The sequence below is a fragment of the Castanea sativa genome, chromosome 12 (genome assembly GCF_040712315.1).
Source record: "Castanea sativa cultivar Marrone di Chiusa Pesio chromosome 12, ASM4071231v1".
Classification (NCBI taxonomy): domain Eukaryota; kingdom Viridiplantae; phylum Streptophyta; class Magnoliopsida; order Fagales; family Fagaceae; genus Castanea; species Castanea sativa.
The window spans coordinates 12,519,011-12,542,937 of record NC_134024.1 but is presented as its reverse complement, the minus strand read 5'-3'; the positions used below and the strand labels follow the sequence as shown (position 1 = coordinate 12,542,937).

At 35.2% G+C, this 23,927-nt stretch overlaps 1 pseudogene; it reads right to left on the bottom strand.

Annotated features, from left to right (window-relative positions):
• Positions 1–1,560: 1,560 nt before the first annotated feature.
• On the bottom strand, positions 1,561–23,104 carry LOC142620976 (tripeptidyl-peptidase 2-like; annotated as a pseudogene).
• Between the last annotated feature and the right edge of the window lie 823 nt (positions 23,105–23,927).

Below are 23,927 nucleotides of genomic sequence, written 5' to 3'. Positions count from 1 at the left end.
AATTATTCTCCTTTCCTTTTTTCGATTTTTTTTTTCTTATTTGTTTTTTAAATTAAGCTAAGCAAAATTATTTATACACAAAATGATAATAGATCCAACAAAATTTAAAGAAAGAGCCCAATGGGCCAAGCTGCGAGCTATAATAGTAGAAAGTCAAGAAGTAACTACACAACCAAATATAAGAATAACCAAAGGCATTTGCAATGGTGGCTGAACAATAATCATCCCAAATGGGTCTGTAGACCAATGTTGAATGGGATCCTTGCATCGGATCCAAAGATGACGAAACTGATCCTAAATGAGAGGTAATTTGGAAAGTTCTTCAAGTTGTAGCTCAATTGACACTTCTTTTATAGCGTTATTAATAGAAATGCCTAAGATTCAAATGTTGCTTTCCCAACTATCAAATTGTATAAAATAAAATAAAATAAAAATGATAAATTTTTTTTGATAGGAATTATATAAGTGCTTTGTATATTCATATTTTGAGTCCAATTTATTTTATTAACCAATTTTTATTTTACTATTAGTATTAGTAGGAGGAAGAGGAACTCCCTCTCTCTCTCTTACATTTTTAATGTAGAAACTGGAATTCCCAACTTTAGCTTAAAGGTAAACTATGAAGAGAGAAAAAACCTGTAGTGAAATTATTAAACAAGTGATAATATTTGCTAAATACTCCTACTAGCTTTAAGCCCCCTTACAGCTCTTTTCCCTCCATTTTGATGAAATGTCAAACTTTGGGCGAGTGTCTTTCTTTCTTTCTTTCTTTTTTTTTTTTTTTTTTTTTTCTTTTTTTAAGAATTAATTATTTGCAGCTTCCTAAAACTTTTTTTTTTTTAGGTCTGTACTTTTACTTGGTTTATTTTTTAAGCAAGGTAAGGGGGAAGAAAATAACTAACCCAAACACATGAGGATCAATCATATTGGATAAAGTTAGCCCAAGCTTGAACAAGAGGAGCTTCATGATTGCTAATTTGCTACACAGCACAGCGAGGCAAGCTATTCCTTGCTGAAAAGCAGCAGCCTCACATGCATTTCAACCAGCCCAGAGTGGACCAGCAATAGCATAAACTTTAGGAGGGAACCCAATCACAATCAGCAACGCTGGGAAAGCCACGAGTTTAATCATATGAAAAGTTGGATACCACCATACCAGTATAGGCAGTTGAACACAAGATTCCACTATGGCAAAATCACAAGTTTAAGGAATCACTAATCCCGTGGGGTACATAATAGTAAAGAGCCTAATAAACGCTGAATTAGGATATTTATTAGGCACATCACATGACTTCAGAGAATCTGACTTTACTATGAACGATTTAATTGAACAGGAGTGTGACATTCAATTGCATGAAACGCACTCATTGGATGCATGTATATATGTATGTAGTTCAACTCAAGAAGACTTCCATTTTTTTTTTTTTTTTTTTGTATTTGGCTTCGTAAGTTGACTTACAGATGCACTAAATACAACTTGCGACTCACACACCGGCTTGTACTTGTGAAATCTTGAATGCTAGTGACTCGATGTATATACTAAATCAAGTAATTTTGGTTTCAGAATTGAAGGGAAGTACAGAGAATGGACATGTTATTTCGAAAGGAACTGTGTGTACAGGAATAAATTATTCGAATGGGACTATAGGGTACTTATTCAATACAAGGCACCTAATCTGAAATTGAGCAACCTTTTAGAAAAGTGGCAAGCTGGCTGGAAATCGCACGTGCATCCATTGTCTCTCATATATTGCCAAATGACTCCATCCAATCTCATCAAGCAAAGAGAGCTTTAGTTCATAGAGCTTCTTCTTTGGAGGTTCCCCATCATCTTGAATTATGTCATTCAATGCCTGCTCCAGTAATAGGTTTAATTGAGACAAATGATCAATTCATAAGTGAAATTCTTCAAATTTTATGTTTTTCTTTTCATGTTGGACGTCATATCCAGCAAAGCAGATGCAATATGATAGATTGACAAACAACTATGGGGTTGCACATGTCTCATTATAGAAACAGGCACCGTCCAGTATTTCAAGAAAATTTTTTGAGATTGGCAGCTGCTTGAAAATATTACCGATCTGAAAAGTTTTGTAATTTGTCAATCATATGAACATTTACATTATTTTGATTAAAGGATGGACAGAGAAATATTACAAAAAATATAATATTATGATACTGGACCCCAAAGTTATACAGGCATGGATAGCATTCTGTATCATTTCAGAAGTTTTAAGTTGAAAAACAATTGGAATGTACTGCTCTAGTACAAGGATGAAGGTATTTCTGCAGGGTGACACTTCATAGACATAGAATACAATTATAATCTCAACTCAACAGGTAAAGATAGTTTTTGTTATTTCTGATAGAGTGCTTTCCCCCCCCCCCCCCCCCCCCCCCCCCAGTGCCGGGAGTGGATTTTTCTTATCCTAAAAATGTTTAATAAGACAAACTACACCGTGACAAACTATAGAGCAAATCAACATGCCCGCCTGAAAAACATAGAACTGAACATAGGCTTCTAACTCTAAGTTCCAGCCACTCAACAACCATAAATATATATGTAAACGTGAAATATAAAATTCCATGATTGTCAGACAATAGATGAACATGATGGAAGAAAAATACCTTCAATGCTGTTCCAAGCCTTCCACTACGTCTCTCACATAGCACTAGGACTAGGAGGGTGCCATATTTAGACGACTTCAAATTAACCCATTTCTTTAATTCTTTGAAGTTCTCTTCAAACAGATCTGGCTGGACACCAAACTCTGGTTGAGATTGATCACGAGTAATCTCCAAATCTTTAGATGAAGCCAAGGACGATGCCTCCTGGCCCTGAAACAATAACGAGAAGGATGATGATAACAACAACAACAATGATGGTGATGATACACAACTACATCAATGAAATCTTTTTTTTTTATATATATATATAAGTAACGTAAGAAATTTTATTAGAAAAACCAAGCAAGTAAACTAGAAGTGTACTATGGTGGCACAACTTTTGATTGAACTATATCAATGAAATCTTGCTGCTTCTTCTTCTCTCTTTTTTTTCGTATTTGCATACTTTCCAACAAAAAATTTATAAAACTAAAATGATAATTACAATTTTTTTTTTTTTTTTTTAAAACCTACTTAGATGTCACCTAATAATTTCTTCTGAAAAGGGGAATTGACTTTGACAAGAAGACAGATGAGTCTCACTAAATCCAAAGAATCTACATGGTAATAATCAGATGAGTTATCCCATTACCCAATAATCTCTCCAGAGATATGGACTAAAATGGTGGGAGACATGATGCATGAGCTGTGCATACTGTCTGTGCCAATGGCTCTTACTAAAGTTAATTAGAAATGTTTCATCAGCAGCCATAGCTTAAAAATGCACCAAGGAATAAGCCGTATATTATGGCAATCATGGCCTCAAAAGGTGATACATCTTACCTTCTCACTGAAGGAATTCAGACAATAAGCAAACACAGCCCTCAAAAAGTGACATTTTTTTTTTTTTTTTGCTAACGTGATTATGTAGAGCTCTTTGAGTATTTAACTATTCCATTGGGTATTTTTAGCCCTTGGTCCCACACATACCAGGTAATTACATGGAAAAGTCTATGGAAAAATCTCTTGGGGTTGGCCCCCAGATGTTGGCCAGAAGTTTCAAAAAGTGACAATTTAGTTTTACCTTTTCAATAATCACTTGCTTGTTGTAAAGGAGGCAATCATTTTCAAGCTAAGTATCACCTTTAAACCACACAAATTGGGATTTCCTATCTTCAGAATTTGGTTCATATAAATCATGCATTGGGATGCAAAAGAATCACATAACTGTGACATCAAACTATCTGGATTTCCTATCTTCAGAATTTGGTTCCTATATTTGTCCTACAGTTTCAATTTCAATTAGAACAGCTAAGCAGGCTTGCACATTTCAAACTTCAGACCAATTTCAAATAGAACAGGTAAATAAACTGTGACATCCCTGGGCAAACAAACTTCAGATCAATTTCAAATAAAACAGCTAAACAGGCTAGCACATTTCAAAAATAATAAGCTAACATATGTTCCATTCCCTAAAGTTTGCATAAATTTAGTTTTTTGCCCCTAAACTTTTTCAAAATCATTGGCACTGTATGTGTAAATCTAGTGGAGATACAGCTGAGCGTTGGTCATTATACTGCTATACTACTCAGTTCTGGGAGGCTTGTGTGATGCAGAGCATTTCAAGAGGCTGTTTACATTTGCAGCCTAGACACAAAACCAATAGCTAAGTCAGTAGCTAAGTTCAGCAACAGTCAGGTAGTTCACAGCAGCAGCCTATGCAATTGAGCTCCAATTCATCCAGCAGCCAAGCAAATCCTCTTGTAAGGAATTGGCCAATAGGATTTAGACAACTGTCAACCATCTGGAAGGCTGCCAATGCCAAATTGGGAACTTTTCTTTGAGAACTGTGTGTTCTTTGCAGAGGTGCCTAACGCCCTAACCACCTATCAATTGTTCTAAGCAACTCACTTTCCAACTAGTTCTAAATCATATCACAGCCCATCATACTTCCCTGCATCAAATTGCTCACATGGTTTTTTCTCTTTGTTTAAGTGCAACTTTATTGGACAGGGTGTATGGCTGCCACAGAAGATGTTTGATTTGGAATGCTGTCCTGCTCCTGCTTTGTATAATGAGGATTATTTGGTGTGAAAGAAAAATCAGACTTTTAAGGGGTATGATCTTTCTATGGAGAAGCTGACAGCTGTATTCTTTAACACATTTGTATGAATGAAGGACTGTTATGGGCAGTCTTCCATCTTTCTCTTTTCCGAATTTCTGGATTTGTTAAAGTGTACTTTTTAAAAGGATCTTTGCTATACAATTTCTATATCTGTATAATTGAGACCACTTCTCTCCTTTTTCCTAGTAAAAATATTCTTTACTTATTCAATATCCAACAAGAAAATGAGGTAATATTTACAAAATTTTACATGATCACAAGCACATGTTATACTTCTTTTCAAAATTTAATTCTCATATAATATTACTTGTGATGTAATTACAAAATTTCTTAAAACAGAAATAATTGCTCCTACCTTTAGAGATTCAATATCTGCTAGTGCCAATCCTTTTTCGTACAGTGCCTCTGCTAATTGGTCACGGGTTATTTCCATCTTCTTCTTGTTTTTCTAGATTAAAATAAGAAATTATCAATTTTCACTCTCCAGAAAATTTAAAGTATGTGAGAGTGGCATAAGGTAAGCAGCAATGAAAAAAATTGTTAATTGAGATCAAATCAATCAATCATCAATATTCAATATATATATAAAAGCAGAGACTTCATGCGAGAGTACATGAGGTTTTGCCATCTGGCGCTCTATATGAGTTTTTTGCAATTCTCTTTATTATGAAACGATTTTTTTCAACCTCAAAAATTAAAACAATGCAGCTTTTATGTTTAGCATTTATTGCTTCATCAAAAATCAATTCACTTCTTCCTCCCTCCTAACATTACAAAAAGAAAAAAAAAAAAAAAAAGACTCTTCACTTCTTCCGGACAAAAAAAAAAAAAAAACTTTCACTTCCCCATTCAAATTTAAATGCACACTATGGATAAGCACCTGACAAAGTGAGACCAAGCTTTGCACTATTACACCTTTACAATAATATTATACTTTCCAAGTAATTTCCAATGAGATCAAACCCATCTTTAAATTTTTTAAATTTCACTCATTCTCTATCTTAACTCTTCAGTTCTTTCTCTATCTCTTAACTCTTCACTTCTTCTAGCAAAAACAAAAACAAAAAAACTCATTCACTTCCCCTTTCAATTAAAAGCACACTACGTGCCTGTTTCTTTTGAAAATTATATATTGATGAGTGGATCAACGATTCCTTTATGAGTTCATGGACAAAAGCTCCTTTCTTAGTGTTTGTAAATAAATATTGCCAACTCTCTCTCTCTCTCTCTCTCTTTATTTCTTTCTTTCATTTTTTTTTTCAAAATTTTATTTGGGATATTGAGTTTGCAGTTTGCAATGTTTGAGGGACGACAGACTCAGGGAGATTGAAGCTTCAACTTTACCTATTTTGGCTAGGGACTAAAGTCACTAAATCCAAGGAGAAAAAGCCACCGGCTCCTAATTTATCAAACCGTTCTTCAGTATCTAAGTCCTAAGAGGTACAAAATACTAATACTCAATTTGTTCATTCTTTGCTGTTGTTTGGTAATGGGTTTTTGATAATCAAACTAGATGATGGTTTGTTTCTTTTCATTTGAACTGTTTACTGATTAAGACTTTTACTGAGCCACACCGTTTTTGTAATTTATAATTTGGCTTTTGGTGAGTGATTTAAATATGTTACATGAGGATGTGATTAAGAAAATTGGGTACTATTTAGACCCTAAGGCAAAGACAGGTTGAGTAAATAATTTGGTTTTGTTGGGCCGGTAGAAAGATCAATGAGGAAGAAGCTTAATCAATAAATCAAGCTCCTCCATGCCACATGTAGTCGGAGCACAAACTCATGTATCTATATGGATTGGGTCACATTCAAAGCGCCAATGGAGGCAAAACTTTTGTGGGATTTGAAGTGCAAAGAGCCCAAGAGTAATTATATATTTTATTTTGAATCCATAGTGTTTGATAAAATGCTTGACAGAAAATTTATAATTTTTATTTGGTTGTATGATGTAGCAGCCTATATAGTTGACACGAGTGAAACAAATTAAATTAGCTACCGGTAAGAAAGTTGTTATTATTTTTAGGTGAATAATTTTCTTTTACCTATTGAGGGGTTAAGTATTATTTGGTAGCAAAGTTTTAAAATAATCTCCACAATCTACACATATTCTATGTCCTACTAAATGATAGAAACTCAATTGTTAAAAATAAGAACAAAGAAAGAAACAATAGAATTGCAAAGGTACAAATTAAGAACTAAGTGGGCCGAAAAAATTATGTGGTGTCTCCATTAATTGAAGGTTAGCCTAGAATCTATATAAACTCAAAATGGTATTAAAAAATTGCTAAATATATTATACTAGTACACCTTTGTTAAAAAAATTGTTAAATATGTTGAATCATGTCTACCTCAACCGTCATTGAAACTACTTGCTTTATTTATTTATTTATTTATTGGTCAAGTATCATGTATGGCTGTCTGCAAGAGCCTTGACAATATCAAAGTGTGTTTGTTGCTTTGCCTAGACATGAATCACTATGCAACCTTAGTACTGCTATAGTTAAAATATTATTGAAGATGTTTCATAAGATCAATGCCTTAGTTAGTCATTTCGTATGACAAGGGATAGGTTGAAGGAGTTTGATATGCATAATGTATGCTTGCAATTAATTGGTTTACGATCTATAGATGGTATGCAATAAAATATGCCTACATGCTCCGAAGTTTCTACTATAATTGTAGGTGATTTTAGCAATGAAAAGATCCACCATTTATGCTATAATATATGTAAAAAAATTCCAAAAACTATTTTACATAAAAGCTTACAGCATTATCTGCACAATGCGCGAGCAACCTCCTAGTTGCTAATAATGAGCCTCCAAAAAGAGGAAAAGGGGTGGGGGACAGGTATTCAATAAGATGATACACACCTCTGCTTCTTCATCTTCAGGGTCACTTTTGAGCGAAATAAATTTAGCCAACTCTTCTCTGTCAATACTATCAACCACCTCATTTGCACTGTCAATAACCTGCATTGTGGCACTTTATAAGCTCAAGCAAAATAATAGTTCACATGTGCCCTCTCATTTAGGAATGTATACGCTTTTAAGGAAACCTGGAAAGTTTATGACTAATTCATTACACTCCCCAAAAATAATAATAATAATAAATTGGTACATAAGGGCAATGACCTGCATATTACCAAATTGCAAATAAAAATTTTCACTGACTATGAAACATATTAGACTGTCTTATAAGAAATCCAACAGAGCACATTTGACCAAATGCTTTTAAAAATCACTCTCTCAAAATGAGATTGGAATTGGAATTGGCTAAATTTTGACCCATTCAACAACTCTTAAAAAAAAATAAAAAGGCAAATAACATCCCTCCCTTGAGGATTGGGAAAATGACACTCATCCCCAAACTTAAAGAAAAAAACATTTTCCCCCTTTAACATTCATTTAACTAAACTCTGTTAAATTGATGTTAAAAATGTTGTGCACTAACCTACCATTTAGTTAAGAACATATTTCCAAAATTGTCTTCAACTTATTCTTTGTTTGAAAATGCTCGACTTGGTTGTTACACAATGCTTTGGACATTTACTCATGCTCTATTATCTTATTTCTTTTGCATTTTTTTTTTGAAGATTTTATATTCGTTGAATGTTTTAAACCAAAATTTTGAAATTAATATAACTAAAAAAATTAGTTTTTGAGAAGTAGTTCTAGTATTTGGATAAGCCTAAACTATTTCCCTTGTGTCTATAATGCTTGAAAGGTAATTTGCAATTCTAGAGACTATAGGGAGTCCTTTTCTACCATGAAAAGTGAGTGCAAGTCTTACTGCACCAAAATGGAGGTGAGTATAACCTTGTCTTTACCATGGAATGACAAACTCTCTGGGAAGAGCAAGAGTGATAAAATTTTCTTTCTCACTGGCTGGAATATTAAACTGGTCAAATTTTGAAGCTTGGACATACTCTTTAACACTAGAGGGTTGAGAAGGACCTAGAAATTTTTTTATGGATTTTTTGAAAGTTTTTTGGGGTTTATCAAACACAGTATAGGAATTTACGATGGGAAAGTCTGTAATATGTATTTTACTATCTTCAGGAATATGGGAGATTTCATATAGATACTCTAATCTGTTTGCAGTAGATTTTCTAAGGGAAAGATCACAAGAAATGGTAATGGTATCAGTGACTGCTGAGGATGATGAACTGGAACTAGCCATGACTGTTTCTAAAATGAAGAACAATTTTCCTAAGATCTGACAGGACTAAAACGCCACTCCTAGGCTCACGTCCACTAGACTACTCAGGAAAAATAATTCTTTGACACTTTTAGTACAACTCCTTAGTTTTCTACTTGATTATCAAATCCCGTTTTCTGATGTGATTATCACAGAGGATCCACAATAAGTGGCAACTGTTAATCACAGAGCATACTAATCAGGACAATAATTCAAGTGTACTAATCAAAGGAGAGAGAAACTGATTCTGAGGCTTTACCAGTTTTTCGAAATTGCATGTATATGGATGTTGAGTGCAAGGTAGGGAACATAAAACTGCTAGTTCACAGTGAAAGGTTGGCTCTGATACCACATATAAGGAGACTAAAATACAAAGAACAACAAAACTACAAAACTAAATTATTTCATGAACTTAGGAAGCTACGGGAGAAGAAATGGAAAGGATGAAATGTGGATAAAGACGAAACAACTACAAGACGAGCATAGGAGGGTGTAAGAAGATCATGGAAGCTTATTAATGACATATATTGCTAAAATACTATAGAAAATAACTGCAGAATATGGGATAGAACACAGAACAAGGTACAACAAACTGATAGATATTATTATGTTGAACAAGTTTTTTACAGGACTGGAAGACATAGACTGTAAAATATTACACAAGCTAGCTGACTTTCGAATTTTTCTGACTCTTATTCACTCTCTCTTTTCTGTTCTCGCTTCACTCTGCTAATCTAATGATACAAAGGGCCTTTTTATAGGCAAACATCTTACAAGAAGACGAAATAATTTACAGTAACAAAGCGTGAAGTCTGAGTTCTTGCTTTACAGGTGTTGGAAACTGGCGGAGGACGCAGTACTGGCTGGCTTCTGCAAAATCTTCTTCTGACAGCGGAAATCCTAGAACTTAAGTAAAGGACTAGTTATAATTCATGCATTCTTGAAAGGAGTGTGACGGCAAGGTGGAAAAGGAGGGCAAGACAAAAGTGGGTCCAAAGTGGGTCCCACAATTTTCGTTTTTTTTTTTTTTTTTTTTTACATATATCCTTTTGTACATAATTTCTTCTAATCATCTCTTCCTTGAAACCATTCTTCATCAATGTCTGCATCGGGATCAGGATTATGGTAATAGGGATCATCAAAATCAAACGGACTGGGCATTTCCCAATGGTGTTGATGAGGCCATTGCTATCTGCAAATGTCTGGGTCGGCGGGTACAATTTCTGGAAGGATTCCCTGGTTGAGAGATTCTGCCATTGAAAGTGAATAGTGACAGGATATCCATGATACATCTGTGTGTCTGTGAATAGTACCGTCGGCATTTGTTACCCAATGGACATCTGGAGGGTGGACAATTCCATCTGTTTGAACATTATTTTTGGAATTTAGCTTTGCAACTATACATGCTGAAGTGATTTTTTGACCAAATCTGGGGTGATCTGCTTTGTGATACTTGGACCATTGACCATCATGAGCATCATTTTTTAAAAGTTCATGCCAAAATTTGTTAAAATATTTATTATCATGAAGAAAAATGTATGAGTAGAAACGTGGTTCAAAGTGAATGCATAAGTAGTACTCATTGAGTAAGTACCACATGTAAAGGTAATGAACAACGTTCCATCGTGTTATCCAAAATGCAAATGGGGTTTTCCATGGTTGCTCAATATCGGGGTAAATGGCAAGGAAATGGTTCTGGTTTTGTGTGAGGTAATTATGGAGGACTTGGATGATTCTTTTGGATCTGGCTTGAAGGGTTAGGGTTTTTATTTGGTCTTTTATGTCTGAGGGAAGGGTTTCTATTATGTCCATGATGTCATTGGAGGATGAAGTAGAAGGGTCTGAGGATGAAGAAGGGCCTGAGGATGAGGATGGGTCAGTTATTGGGTATACACATAAGGGTGGAAGAATTATTGTGGTATGGAGGACTGGAGGCTTTCTAGAAAGGTAGTCAGTGATAAGGTTATCTGTACCTTTGATGTGCTTGACTTGGAAGGACCATTGTGAAAACCAATTTGACCATCTGAGTAACTGGGGATGGGGGAGCATTTTTCTTTTAAACTGGAGCATTTTTGGGAAGGAAGACATATCCATCTCTACAAGAAAATTGTGACCAAGGAGGTGAAACTGGAACTTTTCAATACCATGTTTAACTGCCAGAATTTCTTTGAAAGTGGAATGATAATGGAGTTCTGAAGGCTTGAATGCACCGCTTTTGTATCCACAAATGCTTCTTTTTCCATTAATTTCTTCAAAGAGAGCTGCTGCCCAATACTCATCACTTGCATCTGTCTGTAAAATCCTTTTTCCTGTTCCTGGGATCTGCAAAGGGGGAAGCTTTTCTGCTAATTTTTTCAACTGTTGGACTGCTTCTGTATGAACTGAATTCCATGCTGGAGGAGATTTTTTCAACAACTTGGACAAACAATCTCTGTGTCTGGAAATTTTTGGAATGAAATCTGACATGTAGTTAACAATTCCAAGAAACTGTTGGATCTGTTTGGTGCTGGTGAGTGTATCTGGAAATTCATTGAGAGAGACTGCTATGTGAGGCTGCAGAGTGTACTTTCCATCTGAAATGTTTACTCCAAGGAAATCAATAGAGGATACTCCTATGACCATTTTCTTTTCTGAAAGCATTATCCCTTGAGCTTTTACTAAATTGTAGAATTCAGTAAGCAATTTTTCATGGGATTCTGCATCTTTTGAGAATAGGAGGATATCATCTACATAGATCAATGCATTTGACAGCAGTGGTTGGAAAAGAATTACCATTGCTTTTTGGAACTGGGATGGAGCATTTTTGAGGCCAAAAGGCATTACCGTCCATTGATAATGGTGGTCTGGAATGCAAAAAGCTGTCTTGTATCTTTCTTCTGGATGGATTCCAAGTTGCCAAAATCCTGCTTTGAGATCAAACTTCGAAAATACTTTAGCATTGGAAAGATGCTGAAAAAGAGCACTTTTGTTTGGCAGTGGAAACTTGGCATCAGCAAGGAAATGATTAAGATCTTGATAATTAATTACCAGTCTGAGTTTTCCTTGAACTTGTTCTGCATGCTTGTTAACATAGAAGGCTTCACATGCCCATGGAGAAGTTGTGGGTTCAATGAGGTTTTCTGAAAGAAGGGTAGCTAACTCCTGCTTAGCTAAAGACAAGTGTTCTGGGTTCATACCTCTATGACTAGCTTTTGTAGGGTTAACATCTTCATTCTTTTTGAAGGGGAGGGTTATGAAAAAGGCTAGGTTTTTCCATAGTGGTTTTGGGTTTTTTAGAAGGAATTCTGAGTGGGTGGCTGCACAGCATTCAGTGATGATCTGAGCTTTCAAGTAATCAAAGGGGTTTAGTGAAAACAAATATGGTACCTGGGTCCATGTGAGAAGGTGTTGTTTATGCAAGAGGCCTTTTGAAGACCATCTGAGGCTAGGTATCTGGTGAAGGAGATCAAATCCTATAAGGAGGTCTCTGCCTATGAGAGGAGATCCAAGGACTTGATGTTTAATGGTAAGGGTTGGGAATATTCTAATGTAAATGGGTTTACTTTTCTGGGTGATCAGGAATGTTTCTCCATTGGCTGCTCTGAACATCTGATGATGGGGTAACCAAAAATCTTCTGGTAAAATCTTAGGATGAAGGATTGTTGCTGCTGCTCCTGTATCAAACAAAGCTATTACTGGGATGGGTCTGGAATATGTATCAAGGAGGATGTGAACTTGGGCTATTGGTGTGGGGCCAATTATTGGGGCTATAAGAGGCTGAGATGTGTATATGGTTTGGATTTCTGGGTCTGAATCATCTGTAATGCTTGAATCTGATTCTTCTTCTGAGGATGAATAAGCTATGGCTGCCAAGGCTTGGGGAGAATAATCATCATCAAGTGAAAAGAGTGATTCCACATCTGAAAATGGGGTATCATCTACATGAATCTGGGCTTGCTCCAAAAGCTTTGCTGCTTTTGCTTTCTTTGGACAATGTTTTGCAAAATGACCGGGCTTTCTACATACAAAGCAGACTTTTGAATTTTTTCCTTTGAATTGCTTTCTTCTGAGAAACTTCCATTTCTTTTTTCTGAAAAATTTCTTCTTTGGATGAGAATATTTCTTCTTCCAAGAGTACTTCTTATAATGACCTCTTCTCTTTGTGGGGCAAGAACAATTCTTATCATAACACTTAATCTGCAAATCTTTTCTTTTGCAATTGTCTTTGAGCTTGCTATGGATCTTGTCAATCTCCGAAAAAAACTTTCTTTGATTGCAAAGTTTTTCCAAAGCAATGAGAACATGTTGATAGATTTCTCCAAGAGAAGCTTGCTGCAAGGTGATTTTTTGAAGATTCATCATGCGAAGAGTTTCATCACTAAGTGGTTCTGGAAAAGAATTCAAGAATGTGTGTTTGGAATTTACATCATCCATGCCATTAAAGGCATAATATCTGCTTGACATTCTGTCAAAGTGTTTCTCCAAATCTTTTCTTTCAAAAGAACAACATTTCATCAATAAGAATTCATCTCTGGCTACTTCAGTGTAATGGGCTAATGAACCAAGAAATTCATTGTGGAGGATCGTGAAAAAATCCTCGAGTGTGTTACTCTGGGCTGCTTGTCTTTGCCTGTATTCTCCAAGATTTTTCCACCATTGTCTCAGTCTACCTGTGAGTCTTGCTACAAATTTGGCAATTATCTGGGCAACTGTGTTATTTGGGGCTTGAAGTTCTGCTGTACACCATGAATACATGTTGAAAATTTCATCATGCCATTTTGAAGAAGGACTGTTATCAAGGGTGAACAGGTGTTTTGAATCTGTGGTTGATGAGTAGGTTAATCTTGTATGATGATCAGGAATGACAGGTGGTGTAGGGAATATTGGTGGTGGAGGTGGAGGTTTTTTAGGACGAAGGACATCATCTTCTTCTTCCACTTTTGGCTCAGTCATGAAGACTTCATCTAAGTCAAGATCAGACAAGTCTAGATCTGCTTCATCAATGACTGGAAGAACAAAGGGTTCTGTTTGTTCTTGAAGAGTTAAAGTTCTGAGAAATGATGATATCGGGTTTGGAGGGTCAGTGTTTATGTCTAATAGGTTCATATCTGGGGGTCTGGAGGAAGCACCAATGGTTGGGTCTGGTGGTTGGTATAATGGTTCTTTGTCTTTTTTGAGGGGAGGAGGTTCATTTTGTGGTTTGGTTGGAGGTTCAAGTCTGGGTTCGAGTTGAGGTAGTGGTGTATTGGGAAAGAGTCCACATGGTTTAAAAGGGTTTTGAGCTGGGTGTGTCATGTTTAATGGTTGGAGATTTTGGTATGGGGAAACTGGGGAAAATGGTGAGGGTACTGGTATGGACAGATCTTTATACAGTGATTGACGAGGTTGGTATGGCATATAAACTTGCATTGGAAGAGCTTGAGTATCTGCTTTCTGTGAGTTCTCCAAAGACTGGAGTTGCATCAACAACTGCTTTTTTTCTTTTTCTTTTTGCCCAATGAGGGGAAAGGATATAGACAAATCCTTTACTGTAGAAACAATTGTCTCCAATTCTTGTTCAATTCTTGATAAGTGACTCTGAAAATTTCAAACTTATTTTTAAACAATAAAAGCTTGAAACCTTCGACAGATTGTTTTATTTCATAAATTTTAATCCAAAGTATTGGAGAGATGTGCGATTTAAAAATCTAAGAGGATCATCAAATTTTAAAAAATCAATTGAAATGGTACTAGAAGAGACTAAAAAATCTACTTAAGCAACATGTTTTATAATATGTTTTTTTCATTTTTTATTTTATTTTATATGAATGCTCTTTTCACTAACCATGGTTAAACTTTAGTAAATAGAACCTTTTAAAAAATTGAAATATTCCATTATTAATATTAACAGAAGGGAGAGTGTTATTTTTTTAAAATTTCAAGGGAGGGGAGTGTTTTTTCCTTTCAAGTTTAGGGGTGAGTGTCATTTTTCCAAACCTTAAGGTAAGGAAGTGTAATTTACCCAAATAAATAAATAAATAACCGATTATTTTTCAGCAAACTTTGCATCAACTTTCTGTTAGCTACCGTAAAATATGATGCCTATGGCTGGATTTCTCAGTTTGCATTGTCCTGTTTTGGTTTGCATTTTGATGCATAACAGCTAATGCTCTCTTCTACCCATGAACCTCCCACATATATAAAGAAAACTGTGATTAAGTAGGCAGCAGATTATGAGTCAAGATGCAGTACCATCTCATTTCCTTCCCCCACAAAATTCAAAATCTCTCTGATTTATATGGTGAAGGTCAAGAAGAAAATGCAGTAAGCATATTCCAAGCAAATAAAGCATAGTTGGTGGTCATCACTAGGCATCTTTTTTTTATATATAAATGTAGACAACTGACCTCATTCGCTAGAACCAGTTGCCAGGAAATTCAAGTACATTCACCCCTGACAGTATGGTCATCACAAGGTATCAGAAATGTTTTACTTAATTCCAAAATTTATAACCAGGTTTCAAAAAAAACAAGGCTATGAAGGCTTGCTGATCATGCAAAGCGCAAGAGACAATTAGAAAAAGAAAAGAGAATAGCAGCCAATGTCTAGTGCCAATGTAGCTTCATGTAGTAGGTCCATTAGCCAAGAATCTAGCCTAGGTGGAAACCTAATCTTTTGAGAGTGATGAAGTACAATACTGTTACAAAAGATTGGTATCTGCACTTCAGTTCTACTTAGACAGTTGGGAACCACACCAAGTATTAGGTCTGTGTGGGGCCCAGAAGAATAATCTAGAGATCGATTATGCCGATTTGTATATGTTAAGCCCAATGAGATCGGTTTCCAGTAAATTATGGGATACTGAAACATATAATTGTGATGCAAATTGTTTTTAACTCACACCAGCATCAGGGTTAGTGAATTTTTTTTTTTTTTCTTAAATGGTTTCTTCATAGTATAATGTATGATGGAGTAAGAGTTACAGTTTAATCAAGAAAATGAAAATTTAACAATTTTTTTATTTTTAGGATGAGCTAGGTCCACTGTGTTAGAGTAGATTTCTTTGTATCTGTATGAGATACAAAGAAATCTACTCTAACACAGTGGACCTAGCTCATCCTAAAAATAAAAAAATTGTTAAATTTTCAAAACAGTGTATCTCTTTCCGATCAAAAAAAAAAAAAAAGATTTCTTTGTATCTCTTCTAAACAGTGTATTTAACTAAACAGTAGAGACAATAATTCAAATTCTCATACATGGAAACCATGTCAATGGGCTCTAGCTAACGTGGCACCTCCTCCCCAACTTAAAAACGGGTGGAGGGAACGAGCATGGATTCAAGTCCCACTAGCTATAACTTAACACTGACAATAAAAAATAAAAATAAAAAACCATTTTTAAATCAATCTAAGATCTGGACCCACTACATTACTGCCTTAAGAAGGCACAATTGCAGCACTAGTGTAAGAGTCATATGAGAAGCCCAAAACAAATACAACAAAGGGCAACTGGAATACTATAATTGCTTGTTATAATAAAATAGACTTCATATCGCCTCTCTTTTTTTTTAATGAGTTTCACATTATCAATATGAAATAAGCAAGATTTTACATTCATTTTGACCATACACTAGTTATAGTGCTTACCTCTTCATCATGGTGGATTTTGTCCTCAACATTACTCTGAGAAAGCAAGCCTTCCAAAAATTTTGCAAGTAATGGAGTGTATTTTGGATATTCAGACTGCCAAAAAACAGATGAGACAGAGAGACTTTAGCACCTTGGGCATAATTTGGCAGTCCAGGACCAGTAGTAGTTCCAGAAAAGACTTAAATAAAATGTTCTTCAATTTGACAAATACTCAAATTAAATAAAAAGTGACAGCAAGATTCTTCAATATGAATGACCACAAAATCCCAATTATATTTTTTGGATAAGTAAATAAAGTATCTACGAGAAATAAACATAAAGGAAGAACCAAAGAACACAGGTTGTGTACTAAAGTATTCCCCTCAAATTACAATCACAAATGCTGAACATCCATAAAAAAATCCAAAAAAGACTTTAAACAATTGCCACCCTCTAAATCCCACCAAATTGGGGGGGGTGGGAATTTAAATGTTCCAGCTGACTGGAATATCAACAGGCCTGGCTGGCCTTGGAGTTCACAAATCCTGCTACATAATGCCAATAAAACCTTAGTCGTAAATATACGAGTCTAAATTTCATTAAGAATATGACAAGAAGCTAAGCTCTAACCTTAAGAGAGACTGATAACATTTTCTATTCTGAGCGTTCTTCATCATTATCTTGCTTTAGGCTTGAAAGAACTTTTATCTTCACATCTCAAACCTGATTGACAAGCAACAGCATCAAGAATCTGTAAAGCTCAGATAACAAACTGGAAATCTCACAAGTAACAACCTAACAGTCCAGAAAAATTGCATCAAGTAACAACCTAACTTCGTAGTTATCAGTATGTAGCTCCACTAATTCATATTGCCCACCACATAAAAGGAGCCAACTCTTATCCTTTCTCTTCAATACTTATGGCCCCATGTCCAATTCACCATTGGAGATCAATACTTCACTTTTTTTTTTTTAAATATAATTGCACACAAGGCATGATAAACATTTTGACTTTTTTTTTCTTGGTGGAAAGAAGACAAAACAGGTATGAAAAACCGTAAAACCTCCTGGAAGATTCTATAATAAAGAATGCAAGCACAAAGGCAAAGAACGCAACATTATTAAATTACATAACATATTGAAAGACTTGTTAATTTTATAGAAATTTGTTTGATTCCTACTTGAGGCAATGCAATGGAGAATCAATTTCTCAAACATCTCATATAGAGAGCCCAATTTGCAGCATTAAGAGCAGAGTGATTGAATAAATTTTCTATATTTCTTTGCATATTTAAATACGTATTTCAGTTTATCATGTTTGTTATGATACATACAGAATCTGAAAAATAACAAAGGAACACATACAATACATGATTTGACAACTATTGGTATAATATAAGCAAAAAGGCAAATCACTTGGCATATAGTTATAATACACCCACACCACATTAACACATTTAACTGCTGCACCACACCTACCTCTTCTTCTAAACGATCAGAAACAGTCTTGATGCCAGTTGAAGAAGAACCTTTTCCCTTGTTCTCATCAAGCTGTCAAAGGTATTTGATAAATGATAGGGACATGAGTTGGGAAATAAAATGATAAGAATAACATCAGATGTGACATAGGTGTCACCCAAAAAAAATTGTGAATTGTCTTAGACCATTACAAATGAAACAAAAGAGGGGAAAAAAAATACATCACAGAATGTTTTTCAACCTTATTAGGTGGCACTATGTAAGAAAGTTGATATGACACAGGGTTCTTTAGTGGATTTTTCCCCTCTTCTTGTTGACCAAAGGATAGCTTTCCATATGATATTGCCCCCAGCAATAATGATCCTTGTGTAGAATTCTGCACACATATTACAAGTACCAAGTTAACACAAAAATTATTTTTAAGAATGAAAACAGAATGGAAAATGTAATACCTTGGGGAGCTTGTCTTTGGATGGCGGGCCCAAATAAATTGATTCTTTTTTTCTACCAAGAAAGGCATTAAACCATACGTAGGCCATACGTAAATATAATAACATTAACATACATAAACCATACAAATAAATCATTTAGTGCCATACCCTGGAACTAAAACTGAGGTTTTAAAGGTACCATTTCCCATAACAGGGCCATCCGGTTGAGAGAAAAAGTTCAATCGAATGACATCCTGCGTTAAAAAGAAACCAACAAAACATTTAATCTATGAAGCACGGGTGCGTTTTTGGATTCGGGTGCGGGTGCGGGTGCGGGTGCGGGTGCAAGCGCGGGACTCGGCAATTTTGAAAAAGTAGGGTGCGGACGCGGCAGGATGCGGCGATTAAAAAATTATTAAAAATATTTTTATTAATATTTTTTATATATTACTAAGCATACTTTTTTTATATAATTGTAAATATATACTAATTTAAGAGTAATTGGAAATAATAACTAAAAGATTAGGTTCATTTTTTCTCTCATTCCACTCTAAAACCGGCCCCACCTACCAATTATCTTATTTATTTCTCTATCTACTCTTTCTTACGTATTCCCTTATCCTCCTTTTTCTCTTTTAAGTCTTATTTCTACCAAATCTTAATATTTCCACATCCCAATTCCCAAATCCCATCCCAGCCGTGTATTCAAAATTTTCTTTGAAGTTCTCTTCTTCTTTTTAGCTTTCAGGACTTTAGTTCTCTAAACAGCCTAGACTCTCTTCTTCCTGATGACTGTCAGCTCCAAAAAGTGCCTCTACTTGTGCTGCAGAACTCTCTTCAAGAAACAGTGTGGCTTTGAGTTTAGACCCAGCAAGAAGACGAAATAGGTAGGTTCAGAGAGGGAAAAGGAAGCAAATATCGGCCGGTTTCGGCCAATATCAACTGATTTCGGCCGGAATCGACGTGAATAGGCTGGAATCGGACCCGAATCGGCGCAAATCGGCTCGAATCGGCGCGTGTCGGCGCTAGTTGGCGCGAATCAAAAAAAAAGAAAAAGAAAAAAAGGGCGAATCGGCGCGTCGGAGGAGAGTCACCGTGTCGCCGCGAGTCCGGTGCGGGTGCGGTGGCCCTGGAGCCGCACCCGTGCTTCCTAGCATTTAATTGATGTTAAAATATCCAAACTGCATTGATATCCCCATAAACCCTTTGCAAACAACCCATAGGTACTTATTATTTCAGTGAACAAAGTAATTATAATAAATTATCCTTTTTGAACACTAGAACATATATTGATACCTAAATAGCAGAAGCAGGTTATTTAATATAATCTTTGTTATTTTGAATATCAATGCCACTTAAAAACTTCTAAATCTCAAGCACAGATTAATCCAAACTGCATCAGTTTCAATGTTTTATATAGAGTTATAAGTCCCTGCACTTATAGTGCTTTGTTTACTCTTCTTTCATTGCATGACTTATACTGCTTTTTTTAATCATTTGTTTTTGGTGAGCAATTTCTATGATACTAGTTATATCTTTTTTTTTTATATATATACACTTTTTTATTACTGTGCATTGCACAGATATGCTGCCAGTACACACACACATAAGCATATGCAGAATATAAGCAAAACAAAGTATTTTCAATCAATTCCAATTAACCAACTCCTGAACAGTATTATGATAGGTAAGTAAGAATTCTTTTTTTTATTTAAAGACACCACCCAGATCATGGGATTATGTACTGGTGGGGGGGAGAGAGAGAGGATAAAATCCAATTCCCAAACAGTGTTATCATAGTAAAGCACCTACACACACACAGGATAATGCAATGTGGGGGAAGAGACAATCATCCTAATAATTAAGCAACCAGATATTGTACAGCCAATAAATAATGTTAAGTGTATCCAATGCATGAGGTAAAAAAGCTTATAGACAACTATGATAGGAAGTATTCTCAACTATACAATAATTTCTGTGCATGTTATAAGGCCAGTTTGAAAGGATACTCCGGATTACAGATTTTTACACAAACTACTTCAGCGAAATTCCATAAATGAAATTTCAATTTTCAGTCACAAGATTTTTGTTGAAAAGAAACAGGTAAAGCAAATGTAGTAGTAACATTGAGTTTTTCAGTAAGCGAAGACATGATACAAATAATACCAAGCAAAATGTATTAGGTAAATTGTTGAAGTATAAGATTAAACTAGATGTTTGAAGCATCAAAGAAAAGAACTCATAGACTGTAACAGCAATTTAAAGAACATGATAATCCACCTTCTCTTCCAAATTTCTTTCAGTGAAGAGCACCAACTGCTTTAATTTTTCCAAATATTGCACATTGTCATGCCTGGAAAAAGATAATTGACATGAGAGAAAAGAAATTTCAGTGGAAGCACCTCTTATTAACTGATATTTGTAATTCTTCAGAAGTTCTTTAATTGTAATAATAAATGTAGTTTTAACTATTGCAGCTTCCCAATATTACACCAATTTTGGTGCTTTCTTCTAACAAAAGCAGTCAACTTAAGATAAGAGGACAGTTCCATCATTGGTTGTGGTTTACACTGTTTCTTTGGCAAGATAGTAACATATTCTATATTTAAAGAACAATTAGAATACAAAATTTAAATAGCATAAATCAAGTCCAAATGGGCACAATTTTCAGCAGAAAAGAAGAAAGAAAGAGTATGTGCTTGCATGCAGTTATGAAGAGGCCCATACTGATATAGCTGTAGATTATATTCTCCCTTAGGAAGTTTTGAAAAAATTGGATAGACATCACCCATTGCATATATACGCTATAATTGGAAAGGAAAAAAATTGAAAAATTGGAATTTAGGTCAGCATATATACATGAAATAGGATTTGGAAGTGAACAACTATTACAAAACAAAAAAGGCAAAAGAAAAGTGCTAGAATATAAAAAGAAAAAATTCACCAATTACTTCAGTGTATGTTATTCAAATATTTTACATTTGAGATTGCTAATTATACACTTTAACTTCCATTAAATATCAAGTGTATATGACTTTTATTCTAATGAAATAGCAAGGTACCCTGTTTGTGTCATAAATCATATAAAATTGAGACTCAAATTTAGTGTCATATACACGGTTGTTAAGTAATGGTATTTGAGGTTTTACTTCAGTTGCATCTTCCAATTTGAACTTGTAACTGTAGAATTAGAAGAATAAATAGATCAATATAAACTCAAAGTGGAGCTAAATGAAGCAGCAAATGAGCAAAAATCACACCATAACTCACGTTAATGTCAGTGCCAGAATCTGTTTTCCAGAAGGTAGATTGTCACGATTTGTTGCAAGGGTACAAAGTTTAGAATCAATAGGGCGATATGGAATTCTTATCTGGAACAAAGAAAGGTAAAAGATACGTATTTCAGTACAATTGACATTATCAATAGAAATTTTATTCATAAGAGAACCTATATCATCTGTACATGGGGGCCAACTTCAGCTTGTTTAGAAGAGCAGCAGGTGCAAGTTTCTTTGATGCCAGCAAAGCTTCTGCATCTATTCTGCTGGGTGCTTCACTTCCATCAAGTACTACTTCCTCTTTATTGATGTTAATCCCATGAAACACAACCTGGGAGTTTTATGTAAAAGTCAAATGTATTGTGATTCAATCAGACTTTTCCTGCTCTTAAAGAAATAACAATAGATATCATAGCCCTAAATTCACCAGAATGAATGCAAGTTATAAAAGCATTTTTCATTCAGAAACGAAATCTTTTAAAAGGAAAGGAAAGGAAAGTAGGATTCATAAGAAATCTCGAGAACATTTTAACATAATTTGGAACATTAAAAAAAAATCTGTAAAAAATGTGCATATCAAATGGCCAAAGATGTAATATGTACAGCTACATACTCAAGACCACAATTGCCTAGCAAGAGAGCCTCAAAAGAAAAACGCAAGATCCAAATAAAGGAAATGATGACATGGCTGGAAATGTTTAAAAACTACCAAAATTCACAAAATATCAAAAGCTCTAATAGAAGTGTGCAACCTCAAATTCAACAATAGTGCTTTCATGACTTCCTATTCCACTTGACCAAAAATCTGAGCTATAGCTAATTCCATTGTCTGACCAGCCACAGCAGGAAAGGCAACGCTTTTGGCAGCAGGAGAAGAAAATGTCGCAACGCTCTCCCACTTTTGAGGCCTTTGTAAGGGACAAATCTGGACATTTCAAAATTGTTAGAGTAGGTCAAGACAGTCTTGATACAAGTTCTCATTATATGCTGTACCTGAACAGCATCTACAAAGAATCTTCGGGTTGTATCAAATCCTGATGTTTGTATCGTTGCTTCAACCCAACTAGCACCAAGTGGCACTTCTATATATCTTCTTTCTATGTGGCCTAATAATGCAGTAGATCCAAGAAAGAGAAGGAATTAGTTCCACTGACTGAGTAAGTACAGAAACTAGACAAAGGACCACTCGTCCAATTTGTCTTTATTCAATCAAGCCAATTCAAAACAATCAAAACCCATAAAAGTATTGGTAATAAGAGACAGGAGAAAAAGACAGTGGACACTACACCTGGCTGGAATGGCATCCTTGAAAATGAAACTACAGCCAGGCTTTGTGATAGTAACTGGAAAACTTTCTTTGGTTTGAAGTTTGAACAGAAAATTTTGAAAAATTCTTTGAATTTATGGTATCATTTATTTTAATTTATTTAAGTACTTATTGCAAATGTTCAAAGTTGTGATCTCAAGTGAGGATAAGAGTGCTTCGCAATTGCATTTTTGTCAAAGAAAACAGAAAGTTCTTGTTTTGTTATTTTTGTACACTAACTAAAAAGGGCCAAAAGAGATTATTGAAACCATTAATTGTTGAAGTCTTAAGTATTAGGTTTCAAATAAAATATATAGTAAATATTGGAGGGAAGACGATTTCCTCCTTATTCCCCCAAGAACATACAAATGCATGGTCCAAGAAGAATGAAAGGAAGAAAATCTACCTCACAGTTTGTAATGGCAATGCATGTATTACCAAGGAAATGGTCATACATGTTTTCCACAAGCTTAACTGTCATCCATTAGCACTGAGCAACAATTCCAACAATCCCAGTTTCTCTTGGGTGAGCCTCAAGCAATTACAAATCCTTTGCATGCCTTTACCAAGGAAATGGTCATGCATGTTTTCCACAAGCTTAACTGTCATCCATTAGCATTGAGCAACAATTCCAACAATCCCAGTTTCTCTTGGGTGAGCCTCAAGCAATTACAAATCCTTTGTGTAGGGTCAATGGGCCCACGAGTATGTATCGGGCCAAAGGCCTAATTCGAGAACACTAAATGGTCCGAGGATATGGGAATATTAACTCAAAGAAGCAATATTGATGGGTAGAGAAGCGGATACTGATCATAGTCATCTCGGAAGTTGGTCCGAGGAGGATTCCCTCTTCAGCTAGATAAAGACAAAGTAGGAAAGGGTTGCCTGATGTCCAAAAGCGATGTTCTAGGAG